This window comes from Halichoeres trimaculatus, unplaced genomic scaffold, assembly GCF_033239565.1.
Source record: "Halichoeres trimaculatus isolate MK-OKI-2021-1 unplaced genomic scaffold, fHalTri1.1 fHalTri1_scaffold_10, whole genome shotgun sequence".
NCBI classification, from domain to species: domain Eukaryota; kingdom Metazoa; phylum Chordata; class Actinopteri; order Labriformes; family Labridae; genus Halichoeres; species Halichoeres trimaculatus.
Window position 1 is genome coordinate 10,869,270 of NW_027437187.1, and position 14,281 is coordinate 10,883,550.

Sequence of the window (14,281 nt, forward strand, 5' to 3'; positions counted from 1 at the left end):
TAATAACCAGACATGTGGCACACTCATCTTTAAAGGTTGGGAGTTTTGGAATTCCAAAATTAATGATCCTTCAATCCCTGATTCATAAGCTCCTTCATATTGTATCATGCCTTAATGGCCAATAGGAGAGGGCTCTGAATATTTGTATTATAAGTGGATCATAGACAAAGGTCAGAATGTGGTTTTATGTGGATGAGCCGATCTGGCCTAATCCCATCAGGAAGGACACAGCTTTAGATAACCAGTGTCAGCTGCAGCAAATTGGATGCATTTGAAAATATTATGTAAGATATTTTTTTTTATTTCCACAACAACCACTGTTAAACACATGTTAATTCATATTAATTTATAACAAATCAGTTAGAGAGGAAGGCTTAGCCTGACCTCTTCTCTGCATCAAAGAATTATCTTTGGTTTTTAACAGCACTTATAAGAAACAGGCTGTTTTTACACTGGGGTCAAGAGGGGTGAACTACACCCTGAGGGTCATATGAGGACAAGTCTTTAACCAGCTCTGACTGTGGCTTCAATTATCCAACAAAAGTAAATATTACTGTGGGATCATGAGCACCTGTGTGTGAAGGTATCAGCTGATGATCAAAAAACGCAAGATGTGGTTTGCTACGAAGAGCCAGCAACACTTGAGCGTGCTTTCGTTTCTAAATTGTTGGGAACAGGTATAAACCTTAAAAAATGAAAAGTTGTTGAACTTTTTTTTCACAGACACATGTATATTTCCTGTGAAGAGCTAATCTCTTCACAATCACTCGTGATTTTTATTCACACGCTGACGCACGTCTGCATTTGCTCCTTCTCGATCAGGCGCAGTTTTGAATAATCCATTAGTGATAAGATCATTTTGAACAACGCGTGGAAGAAATAATCACCTTTATGAAAGACTCGAGTCGGATTGATTAGTCCTGACCCAATTTAATGTTTGAAAAACAAAGACATATTCATTGGGCTGAATGAAAAAGCAGCATCAGGGAGACAAAACCTGCAAAGCTTCTTTTGTGCACTAATACACACTTGAGAAAGACTGAGAAAGTGAGACAGAGAGACTTGCTTTATGGGAAGTGAAGAGGCTGTGATTCATAACATGCACTCCTGGTTATTTCACCATCCCTACTTACAGAGCCATTACCACTTATGCACACACACAGTAATTGGTCACAGATTGCACACAGATACAGTGAGCGCTCGTTTCTTTTTACAAATGTGACGGTTAAAGGTTTACCTAGCAACTCCTCTCTCTGATCTTCATCTCGCCATTTTTGCTCTGTGACAGTTTTTGCTGAGTCAGGCTGAGCCATTATCTTCCCCTAGCCTCTTCCTGAGGAGGGGGCTGTTGCTGTCTCACACACACACACACACACACACACACACACACACACACACACACACACACACACACACACACACACACACACACACACACACACACACACACACACACACACACACACACACACACGAGAGAGAGAGACAATATCCTCCACCAGTAGAAAGCAAGGCCTGGGGAGGTTGCAGCAATACCAACACCATTTAATAAGTGTGAGCCTGGGAGCTGTGTGCTGAGAAAGAGGCTGCCTTTGTGTTGTGTGTGTGTGTGTGTGTGTGTGTGTGTGTGTGTGTGTGTGTGTGTGTGTGTGTGTGTGTGTGTGTGTGTGTGTGTGTGTGTGTGTGTGTGTGTGTGTGTGTGTGTCAGTGTGAGTGTGCGGGATGTATAAGACTCATCTTACACCCAGTGAAAGACAATGTATGGCTGCATAAGCGGGAAAGAGTAAAGCAAAACCCATTTATTCATCTCCGCCACAATCACATCCTCCACAGCTAACAGAGGCTTTGCTGTCATCTCCGCTTGTACAAACACACAAAATAAATTAACCCTCAAACAGGATTTTCTGTCTGGGGTTCATTAAAACTTGGGTATGCCTAAGCAAACTGGTACTTGTACGGAGTGTGGCTTTGCAACCTGTAAGTGTGTTATAGCTTGTCGTGAGTTATCTAAGGACATGGGGCTTTTTCACAGTCTGGGCACCTCACTTTGCATGCCTTCAAAAATGTTCTCCTTATTAAGCTCTAAAAGCAAAAACAAGGTGTAGGTAATGCAGTACAAGCCTTACATGTAAATTCTGACAAAACAACAGATACCTTAAGGCACCGGGTGGACTATCTGTTTGGTGTTGATGGCAGCGACAAGTTTAGCCAGAATCGATTGTGTTTTTAAGTTAAAGACTCCATTTCCCATGAGCACCATCACCCACTGTTGTAAAGATGTCTCTTATGGTGCGTTCCATTTGTACTCAGAAGTCAGAATTATGAAATTCTGAGTAGGAACACCCAGCTGGACGCCCCAGGGGTCGTAATTTCTGACTTGTAAGTTGTAGCACCCACACCACCCCTGAATTCCCAGTAGGAATTTCTGAGTTCAAAAGTAAACCAAGGGGCAACATCTGGTTAGTAAAATTGAAGTCTATGTGGTAGTGCTAAAGGTAACTGTTCGTCAAGAACCGGCCTGAAGCTGGCTGCAGAAAGACCAGTAGTCACGTACAAACCCAGCCATAAAAACAGACTTTTACAGTATTAGAAAACATTTTTACAGCCTGGTTTAAAAAAACAGCTTGGGTTCCCTATTGGCACGCACTGTATGGTGAGTGAATTTTTTTCTACCACTGCGGTTTAGAAGTTTTTAGGATTGTTTGATTGTCCAATCATAGGCACTGCTCGGGTCATGTGACTGCCGGGCACCTTGTAGCTGCTCGAAGAAAAACTCACAGCCGGGGTCATAGCGGAGGTGGCTGCGTCCGTGGATTGGCTTCATTTCATGGTTTCAGGAACAGACGAGTGACGTCATGGAAACTACGTCCATGTTTTATACAGTCTATAGCAGGGGTGGCCAACCTGTGGCTCGCGAGCCACATGTGGCTCTTTGCCTTTTGGTGTGCGGCTCTTCAATCCATTCATAAAAATGTATAAATATTGTTATGAGTCGTGGTGTGCTGATCAATCTATAATATTAATAAACTGATGCCAACGTTGGGATCAGTGTTGACCAATATTTGGGTGTACACATTGATACTTAAGTTTCAGTTTCTCTTCTCTAGTATGAATTTAAACACACAAACACAATAAATCTTGCTTAATTTTGTGACATTTTGTTTATGTGTGACAGGAAGTGTATTTGTAAGACCACGTACGTGATGTGGCTCTCTGTAGTACCACGGTCATTTTTGTGGCTCTTGGTCTCTGACTGGTTGGCCACCCCTGGTCTATGGGGTAAACAGTAGTTAAGCTCATGTTATATTCTTTTTATTTTAGAATTTTTGACTAGTGTTTGTCGCAATAATCAGACACATACATAGAATTATTCAATGTTTCTATTCAGAAATACTGCTGTTAAGGCAAGTTTTTCCGATTTGGCAACTGGAACGCTGAACTCGGAGATTACATCACTCCCACTCCCGACTTCCCAGTTCCCAACACAAATGGAACGCAGCATTACCAAGGCATGGGTCTGAAGCAGAGGGAGAGCAGATCTTCTTTTTAACACAACTTTTCTTTGTTCAAGACAAATTTTCACAGGATGCAAAGTGACGAGGTACTGTAACTTGTTTGTAACTTGTAGCATTAGTGAATCCCAGCATAACTGCTGTGCATGAGGACTGTAACACTCATCATCACAAACAGCTTAACCCGTGTTTTAGCCTGAGCTCTATCACTCCATTTAACACCAGGTTCAATACTTCAGCCAAAATTTAAAAAAAATAAATAAATCATCTTCATGGAATAGTGTTACAGTATTTGAGTTGAAGGTTCACTGAACAAATGTGAAGAAAAACTGAATAAGATTACTCCAAAAATGATGTACACTCGAATATGTCCTCTAAATATGCACAGTATTAAGTGTGTTAAATATTAAATGGACTACATGTGCAGAGCTTTTTGGGTATTCTGACCACTCAGAGCACTGTTCCTCTATTCATCACATCACCCATTCACAGGTTAGAATACAGAGCCCACAAGTATTAACTAGCCCCATTCACGTGCATTCACAATGCAGGTTTCAGTGTCTTGCACAAGGACTCTTCAGCATGTGGCCGCCAAAAGCTGGGAATAAACCACCAAGAGAGACGACCAATTCAATCCTCGAGCCACAGCCGCTCCATTTGTATCTGCAGAGAGTGTGTCTGCAGGATGGGACTGATACACACGAAGGATCCAGGTAACATCTCTGTATCTCACCTCCACTATCAGAGTGTCTGCAACAGGCACAAACATAACGTGTTCATCTCTATGAGCAGCAAACAGGGTTCGACCAGAGGTTAGTATTTGCTGACATGTGAAAGAGAACAGTCGGCTGCGTGGTGGAGAGTAAGCAGAAGTGTGTAAGCAATAAATCTGCACTTTTCTGTGTTTATAAGATCTGCTGAGGATAACACTGTGAAACAATCAGAGGATCATCTCTTTTCTCTGATTCGCTGCTTTCTTTTCATTATCATCACACTCCGTCCTCACTGTTTCTCTGTGTAACCTGACCACCGCTGCAGCTGCACTCTTTTTCTGCTCACAGCAGCCTTTGGCTGAAAACATGACTGATCTGTTCTCTTCAGGTGGCAGTACTACTACACACTGTTATTAAAATAAAAAAAAGTCTAAATTTGAAAAGTATAAAAAAATATGACAATTGTCCAGATTTCCAAATGAACTGAATATGTTCAGGCTTAAACCTCAAGACAGATTTGACCGCTGGCAGAAACACAAGGTCAGAATGTCTGAGGTCTGAATACACCAAACTCTGTGAGGCTACTTTTTTTAAGATTGGCTGTTTTCACACCTAATGTATGTTGACTAATCATACAAATCTTCAAAATTCAGACGTTACAAAAAGTCACACTGACTTCAGATCACTGCTTTTGAATTTGCTCCATACGTTAAAAACCAGCAGATTGTAAAAAGTATCTTATATCACGCCTTATTGTGCTTTCCCATATAGCATTTGACTAACAAAGAGAGCCCTGTACCCTGTCAGGTTTATTTTCAGACATGCCATTATTGACTTTTCTAACGTTCTGAGGGAATCATCCTTGACATTGATAAAAAGCTGCCAAAGAAGAAGAATGTGTATGATTGAGAGAACCAGTTTTAATATAAAGTCATGTAGAGAAAAATGTCTCAAAATACAGAAACAAACTCTTCATCAGAATGATCACCAGCTACACAAAGAGGCTGGTTACAACAGATCTACTCTGCAGCTCAATCACAAGTGTTTCAATGGAAATTGGTTCTCATGCTGAAAATAATGGTAATAATAATACAAACCAAGAACGCCGTACAAAATGTAGTTTGAAAACACTTCAACAAAAGTGTATAAGTATAAAAAACTCAGACAGTCAGAGTGAGTAGGCGAGGTAGAATAGATGGTTTTGAGGCGGGATTTGAAAACAGTCAGTGAGTAAATGTCACGGATGTCCAGTGTGAGGGAGTTTCTAGAGAGGGGGAGCAGAGCGACTGAAGGCTCTGGACCCCATAGTGGTCAAGTGGGCTGAGGGGGGATGCTGAGGCTGAGGAAGGATGAAGACCTGAGAGTGTGTCTGGGTTTGTAATGAGGTGATGATCTGTGATCAAACTACTGTTCATCATCAAATCTAAAGGTCACACTTTGCAGTCTATGCTCAACTAGAGGTACTGTTGCTCCTGTGCATTTAGTGCTTAACAAATTTATTCGGCCAAAACCCAGAGCAAGCTTTTAATCAAATCATATTTTCAATTCCAAAATATAATTTCAATTGTTATCCATGTATTCTGAAATGTACTGTTTTACAAAAACAAAGGAAAGCACATTGTTACTTTTTGATTGACAAATTACAGTTATTGACTCATATTCCAGAACAGAAAAAAACATGTTTTGCTTTTTGTTTATTATTTTTAATTAGGTTTTTTTTTTCTTCTAAGAGAATTCTAGTTTTCTGGCTCAGTTTGGGAATGAAAAACATAAAATCTGTCTGAAACTCCCCTCCCCTGGTCTAAATGGTGAAGTAAGCATAACCTCTGAAAACCAAAGAGTCAGAGTTAAAACATGTCATGACTCTTTGTGGTTTCCTCATTTGTATGACAGGTGGTAAGCACTGTATCTGTGAAATAATCATAACCCTTAAACATGAAGAATCAGTCTAACAGTGTTTTAAAGAAAGTATTGTTGGAAAAATGAACATTCCTAAGTCTCTGACTCAACAAAGCTACATTTTTAAGAACTGGGTCGGAGATAAGACTCATGCGCTCAACATCAAATGCTGTTAGCTGCTTTTTTAAATTAAAACCTCAACTTTCAATACAGACAGACTCAAAGCACTCTTTCATCTACAGTAAGAAAAAATGGAGACAGGTGAAATTTAAGTTTGGCTTTACATTTAAAAACTGTCACACAAAAATGGAGCTGTCTAAAATTTTAACTTGCATGTCAACTTTCTTGATCTAACTCTAGAAGTCATCCTGAGACATGCATCCCTCTCCTCTGAGTGTAGAAATGTTTCTAGAGAAGCACAGAGGATCACAGCGACCATCCATGGAGACTATAACCGATGTTGTGAGCAAACAACGGAGAGATACGTCTCCACTGTGAAGGTATCAGAGAGCAGAGGGAGCTGTTCTCCTGCTCCACTGTGAGTGTTTATCATGCCAAATCCTCCAACCGGAAAAGCAAGCAAGAAGTAGTTGAAATCTAGACTTCCAGCCAGCTTCCTGCTTGGGACAGGAAACCTAAGGTTTCAGATTTCCCATAAAGGGCTGGTTTCTCTCCTGTGTTTATCCACTTTGTGCTAAAACCATGAAAACGTGAGATCAGTGGAAACATACGGCAGAAACATAATTTAAAAAAAACTGTTTAGCTAAGCAGTTTTAGAAAACCTTTTTTTGTAGCAGGGGTGTCCAACTCTGTTTAGTTCAGCTCAGAACGAATTGATCTATGAAACGAGCTGGACAAGTGAAAGACCAACAAGTCCAAAACTGTCCGTTTGATTTAGATAAACATGTTCATACTCTGCCTCAGTCTTAACATGTAGCCACAGGTCTCTAAAAATGAACAATAAGAAATTTCACTTCATGATCAAAACTACCAAAAAATTTGACTTTACATTTATTTCCACAACTGTGTACACATCTGTCTAATCCTGACCAAGGTTATAATAGGTTTGGATTTGTCATCATACTTAAGTTTCAGTTAGCTCTGAATTTTGCTTTCCATTACAGTTGAGTTTTAATTTCTTTTAGAGTGGGAATTCTAGTTTTTATTTAGTTTTGATTTTTGCATCAAGGCTTGGTTTTAGTTTAGTTTTAGTTTAGTTTTAGTTTAGTTTTTCATACCTTATTAACCAGGTGCAGGATTCAAAAAGGTCAGAGCAAATATTTTGCAATACTGTTTATTTTTAAGTCCAACATAATGTCACAGCTCATTTGATGCTGACACTGAACTATTGGCTGCTGCCTGAAACACAAGAAAATGATGTTAACTTAATATAAAAAATATAAACAAAAATGAAGTAAAAATAATGTTAACATAAATTACATGAAAATAATAAAAACATAAATTATATAAAACAATATAATATGAGCTTAAATAATTAGAAACTTGGACTCTGTAACAATAAAGGCAGCCTCAAATACAATTAAAGTCAGACTCACATGAAATTAAACTACTACAGAAGCTCTGATTCATTGCTCCACTTTGTTTTGTTGCAGCACAGCTCACAGCCAGTCAGTGCAGTAAACAAGCTCATCCCTATACGCCGCTATGATGGTGCTGTAGGGCACTGACAACTGCCTAAAACTGTCGTAAAATTGGTTGGGAAAATGTGTCAGATTAATTTAAAACCTAAAGGCTATTAATATTGTCAGAAACTATAACTAAGGGAATTCTGTCTATCATTTTGGTTAGTTTCAGTTAGCTTTACTAGTTTTTATTGGTTCGAGGTAACTGCAATGTATTTTAAATTTTAGTTTTTGTTTTTAGTTTTGTTTTAGTTAACTATTATAACCTTGATCCTGCCCACCTGAACTGACACACCACACCACACAAACTCGAGTGGGAACTATAAAGGAAGACGACTTAATTTTCTCCCTGCCTTAGAAATGTATACAACTTATTCATATAAGGTAGATGAAAGTCATAGTAGTGCATGAATTGAAAGTTTGTTTTTTTTCACTAGCTGCTTTTCTCTGTCATTTCTTCACTTTGCAAAGTCATCCTGCAGCCAGATTGGACTCTCCCTGATGGGTCAGTTTTGGCCCACAAGCCAGATGTTTGCCACACTATAGATTTTTCTTTCATTTCAACAGCAAATAAAATAAATGTAATAACTTAAACACCTTTTTTCTCTACTACAGAGTTTTTTTTTAAATTCTTTTTTATTTCAACACTCCAAGACACATCTTTTCACCTCATGTTCAATAAAGAACTTTGATTCACTCAGAAAGACAAAAAAAATGTGATGAATCAAAAAGAAAAAGGTGGAGAACACCTGTATGGTAATGCCAACATCATCCTCTCCCATACATTCACAAGAACCTATCTGAGCTGTAGGATTCAGGCACAGTGAATGAGAGAAAAGACACATTATGGGGTTTATTTGCAGCGGTGCGGACATGAGAGGGACACAGACCAATAAGGGGGAAGAAAAGGGGAGTCCGGGCAGGCAGTCAGACAAGCCAGTACAGGCACCGCGGCCTCCTGCAGCCAGAAACCAGCTTCCCCTACCCCACCCCACCCAGGAGGATGCCTATTGTTCCCCCGTCTCCTAAACAAAAGCCTGCCCCCCCACCTCACCTCACCCCACACCCCACCCTCCCTTCCCCACCTTACCCCCTTCTAACTCTCCCACTCACCCCCACACACTCAGCATTGTTGCTTTAATAAACCAGCTCAGCGGCCTAAATTTCATTACATACCGCTTCAAGCTTCCTTTATTTCCACGGCTGAGTTTTTCCCCCTGTTATTCATCCTGCTCCATAACAAATACACTCATGTAGAAAATGACAAGAGCTGTGAACAAAAATGTTACCGGATACAAAAGGTGCTTGAAAAACGGAAATTAAGAAACCATACTGCATGAAACTGTGACATTTCAAAAAATAGGAAATCTGTTTGAATAAAAGAAGCAAATCTACAATCACACCTCAGTAACTCCATCAGATAGTTGTGTTTTCACAGCTGGATTAACAGCCCCACCTGTTGATTCATTTACACAGACAATGTGGCAAAGCAAAAAGTTACAGTCTGCTTAAATAACTAAGATAAAGGAGTTAATATAGAGAAGTGGGACTACATCTGGACACCAGAAGACGTCATAACTCCTCCTAATCCGGACTCCATCAAAATCTGTGTGCCGGATTTCATCCTGCTGTCTAGAAATGAAACGACAGATGAAACAACAAGGAGAAAGGCAGCGAACAGCCTTCCACTCAAAGCTCTGCCATATTGTTACAGCATTGGTGAAGTGCAAAAACACACATACACACAAACACGTGCACACACACAGCAGTTGTGACTAAAGCACACAGAGGCCATATGGTGCGTCCTCATCCACCGACGCCTGTTGCTGCTGCAACAATAGGCCTGCCTGGCCTGGACAGCAAGAGGCAAACATGTACACACAAATGTGGACACACACACACACACACACACACACACACACACACACACACACACACTCTAAATGGTCGTTAGTCAGTCTGAGTTGCTCGGCTCAGAACAAATGCCTGGATTTGCATTCAGCGCCTCCCTTCAGTCCCCCACCCAAACACACACACACACACACACACACACACACACACACACACACACACACACACACACACACACACACACACACACACACTTCCCTAGCCTCTACAGGTGCATGAAGCACTAAAACAGATGTCAACGGACTGGAGAGGCAGAGACATGGGGGCAGTGAAGGGAGGAAAGTGGAGGGACAACGGGAGGCTGTTTGCCCAGGGTGACTGGGCTTTGTACACGCACAGGCTTAGACACAGCAACACAATGACACACACACACACACACTCTTATACACACATTTACACTTCCCATGTTACACTTTCAGAGCCGTGCAATTTATCATTTATCTGTCGGGAAGGAAAAGAAACTATAAAATATTTATGAGTGTAATCTGTCTCGTGTAGCTCTGCTCACTCCTTAAAGAGCGTCTCTGATTTTGGTTCTGCATTAATGGGGTCACTTTACGTTATTTATCAATATTTCAAATGTCACTGGGTGCATCAAATAAAGCAAAACATGGATATTTCTGACATCACATGTACATTTTTTAAAAATTTAAATGTTTTCTCTTCCTATTAGAGAAAATTTTTAGTATTTTATTTTTTGGACAGACGCACAAATCAGGATTTTTAAGGCCGTCCAAATCAAGCTCTAAAAAAAATAACAAACAAGCTTTAGTGTTTCTGTCTTGATAAAAAAATACTCAAGATGACCCTTTAGGACCCCGCGCCCCCCTCCTCTGACAGATGGATTACTGTTACAGTAGTAATGCAGCTTCTGTGTAATCTTCAATAATTACATCGTGGTTTGGCCTGCATTACCACAGATGTCTTACTATAAAGGATAAGAGCAGTCCTTTAATCAATAATTAAAAGGAAATACACAAAGTAGAAGCCCATGAAGGGATGTAACAGGCCGGTTAGGGCCACTTAAGTGGATCTAAAACTATGAGGTCTCTATCAAAACCACCACAAGCCACCAGGAGCCCTCTACATTCAAACATAAAAGGCTAATAGATGTGAGTCTTTGGGAATGAAACGGTGTTTGACCTGGCTTCAGTCATCACTAAGAAAGCAATCCAGATCCTTATAATTAAATCATTCACAGCTATATTTCCTGTGGTTCGCCCGGTGAAGGTGAAAAACTCTGGTTATCAATGTGAGTTATAGATCCATGTCAATATGTGTCATCTTCTCAAAGGCAGAGCGGATGAATAAACGCCTTCATGAATCCACCAGCAGCCTGTTCGCTCGTGTTTTCATTGAGCATTTACAGAGATGTGCTCGGTCCGCTGGGTAAACACAGGCTGTGAGCATGTTATCAACCGATGGCCTGTTCCTGTGACTCAGGCCTGCCAGTGGAGGAAAAGAGAAAACCCCGCCGATGCAACAAGTCTCCCATTCACTCCCAGCTTTGTTAAGCTGCCTCAGCGCAGCGGCGAAAATGTTTTCATTCTCTTCGCGTCGCACCGGAGTCAATCCAGGAGCCGGACTACGATATGGAAATGTGACAGTGTCTGTTTTCAAATCTAAGAGACGGCTGTGATTGAAAAGCAGATTTGTTTGGTGTCGGAAGAAAAGAGGACAAACTGAAGTGAAAGCCACATCCCTCGCTTTAAAGCTCACAGAGCCGAGCACTGATAAGCTTGTAAGACTTTTACACATCAACACGGGCTCTGGGTGAATCGATCTTAATAGCGATTTCGCTAAAATTCTTGTAATTTCACTTTAAGTGGTCACTTCAGGGTTTGAGAAACAAGCGAAACGTCCGGGGGCTTTCACACGCTCAGGCTACAGGCTGGTGGAGGGGGGGGGACTCCTCCTTGGGAACTTACCTCGATTCAAACGCCGCTTTTTGGATTAATGTCCACACTTTTCCACGGATCGGAGTCGCCACAGCATCAGGAAGCGGCCCATTAACTCCAGAGTCTTCTCTCGGTTTTGGTTCAGAGAACGATCGGAAGCGCTGAGTGCGTAAAATGCGCAGCGTCTCTCCAAGGATGCGAAATATGCGCGGAATGGGAGCAGGAATGAAATGAACGCAGTGGACTGAGTTGAACGGGGCGGGGTAAGAGGGGCTGGCGTCACCCTGGATGGATGAAGTGGAGTGAGTGAGAGATGGGAGGATGGGTGAAAAAAAAAAAAAAAAAAAAGAGAGCGCGAGGGGGAAGGGGAAGGGGCCGGACTGTAAAGGCTGCGTTCAACAACAAAAGAAAAGAGTGGAGCGCCTAAACTCTATTCAGTGGTCAAGGAGAATGGGCCGAGATTTAACCACGGGCTGCTCAGCATGTAGCAGCAGCTGACAACTCATCAGACAATAAACATACAGTGACAACATCAGTGAAAGAGCAGAGGGTCAAACTTTTACCCTGTAGTTTAATCAAAGTGAGCTATTACAAAACAAACACAGAGGTGTTTTTTTATGAAAACATTTAAAGGCTTCCTTTAACACATGTGAGAACAAGACTTAAAAAATATAAAATAGATAAAAATGGTTACTAGTGATAACTTAGTGACAGCAGAGTTTGTGTAGCTGGATCAAAAAGTAAATTTTCTGACTCTTCATCTCACACAGGCCTTTAATCTTACACCATCCACTTACTGATAAATGTGGAGACAGAGCTGCACTGTTTTAAGATAACTAGCATTTATCCTTGACTTATATTATATAAGTAAACCTGTGTTGATATGTCAGTTATTTCGCTCTACTCTTCCCTCACAGTCCCAAGGGACCCCTGGGGGCTTCTGGGTACCAACACATTAAGCAAACACCCCAGAATCTTTGTCTCTGCCTTTCTCTCTGAACTCTGAATGCAGCAGGCAGCCACCTCTCCCTCATAAAAGAGTTGTTGTTTACTACCAAGCTCTGCCTATCTCAGGTTTCATCCCCCTCAGGCACTGCTGGACTGTCATCTCCCCAGAGGGAGGGGCTGCGACATAAAACAAACACAGATATGCCAGGGTCATAGCCTGGAACACCTACTGCAACCCGACACCACAGCCAGCAGGGCCAGCCAGCCTGCAGACGTACATTCCACATGGCAGCGTGTCGGTGTTTGTGTGTGTGTAAAAAATAGTTACAGATGCATACAAACAGAGCGACACATAGCTGTCACACATGGGGGAAGAAACATGTCCGTGTGTGGAACATATGTGTGAGGCATGTCCTCATTATTCTCGGAGAAATGTAAACACAGATCAGTCCAGTTAATCATTCAGAGGTCAACTGTCTGACCTCACGTCTACCTCAGCTCTAAACCTTCTCAACATTTTATGATTAAACGTCTTGACTTGTTCTCTGGAAGCTAGATGCTTTCTTTAGGAAGTGCAGAGATTTCTTGGATTTCTCCGTTTGGACACTGACAATAAGGTTTGGTATAAAAATCTGCTTTTAACTTGTTAAAACAAAATGTTGGATGTATGTTTAAATGTACATTTCTGTTGGTGTTGTGGTATTTTATATGGCATTTCTAACATTTTTAACCAATTAAAGGATCATTCCCATTAAATTAAGAAAAGGTGTAGCCACAAAAGCATGACAAGTATTAAATATTTCACCCTCCTAGAACTTATGCAAGTTTACTGATGACATAACTGATTTGTTATGAAATATCACCTCAAAGTATATTTAAAACATTTAATTCCTAAACTTAATCAGATGGTTTTGTGGCACTGAGCCAGTCAGGATGCTGTAGACACCAATGTTTTTTCCTCTATCTTAGGGTCAGTTGATTTAAAATCATTTTACATTTAATTTTTAAGTGTAGTAGACTGCTTAAATCATATTCATCATATTTTTTTTCTCAATATTAGTATGTCAAAAGAGAAACACTCACTATCTATTCACTGCCTTTTAAGCAAAAGAAAAAAAAAACTGGAGTTCTTTGATTTATTGCTTGAAACCGTCTCAATACGAGATCCAATCCTTATCATGCAACACATTAAAGCGCCCAATTGAAGTGTGTCAACTACCAGACACAAAACACTCCTGCTCTCTCTGGACTATTTCTCTGTCCATTTCAGCGGCAAACTGAAAAAAAAAGAACTCAAAGCAGTTTATTGAGTGTTCGTCTTAAGTGTTTATGTTTTAATTTTAAGAAAAGCTGTCTTATTGGACAACATTATGAGCCACATTCACCTGACAAGTCCAGAAAATGTCTAATTTTAAGATGTTAAAAGAAAAAAATGATGTCTGAGTTGTTTTTTAAAAAGGTTAGAAATAAGGTTAGAATAATTTACTTGTTAAGTTTTTTTGAACGAAGAAATTGTTTTTTGTCTTTTTTTTCCGTGAAACTCGACAAGTGTATTTTTCTTATCTTGTTGGCAGATTAATTTACTCTTTACTGAACAATCCAGGCCTCATTTTGTCTTTTAATATCTCAAAATAAGACATCTTTCTGGACTTTTTAGGTGAATTTGGCACACCTTAAGTCTTGTCATGCACTTTTTTACTTTATGTAAGATATTAACTCAACCTAGATTTAAGTTTTTGCAGCACACATAACTTCTT

General features: G+C 40.4%; 1 protein-coding gene across 1 annotated transcript in view; it reads right to left on the reverse strand.

Moving 5' to 3' along the window:
• tead1a (TEA domain family member 1a) overlaps nt 1–11,785 on the reverse strand; it is a 53,345-nt gene extending 41,560 nt beyond the window's left edge. Inside the window, exon 1 of the mRNA XM_074677078.1 lies at nt 11,607–11,785. The gene's annotated coding sequence lies outside the window, so the exon portion shown is untranslated. The remainder of the gene's footprint in view (nt 1–11,606) is intronic.
• Between the last annotated feature and the right edge of the window lie 2,496 nt (nt 11,786–14,281).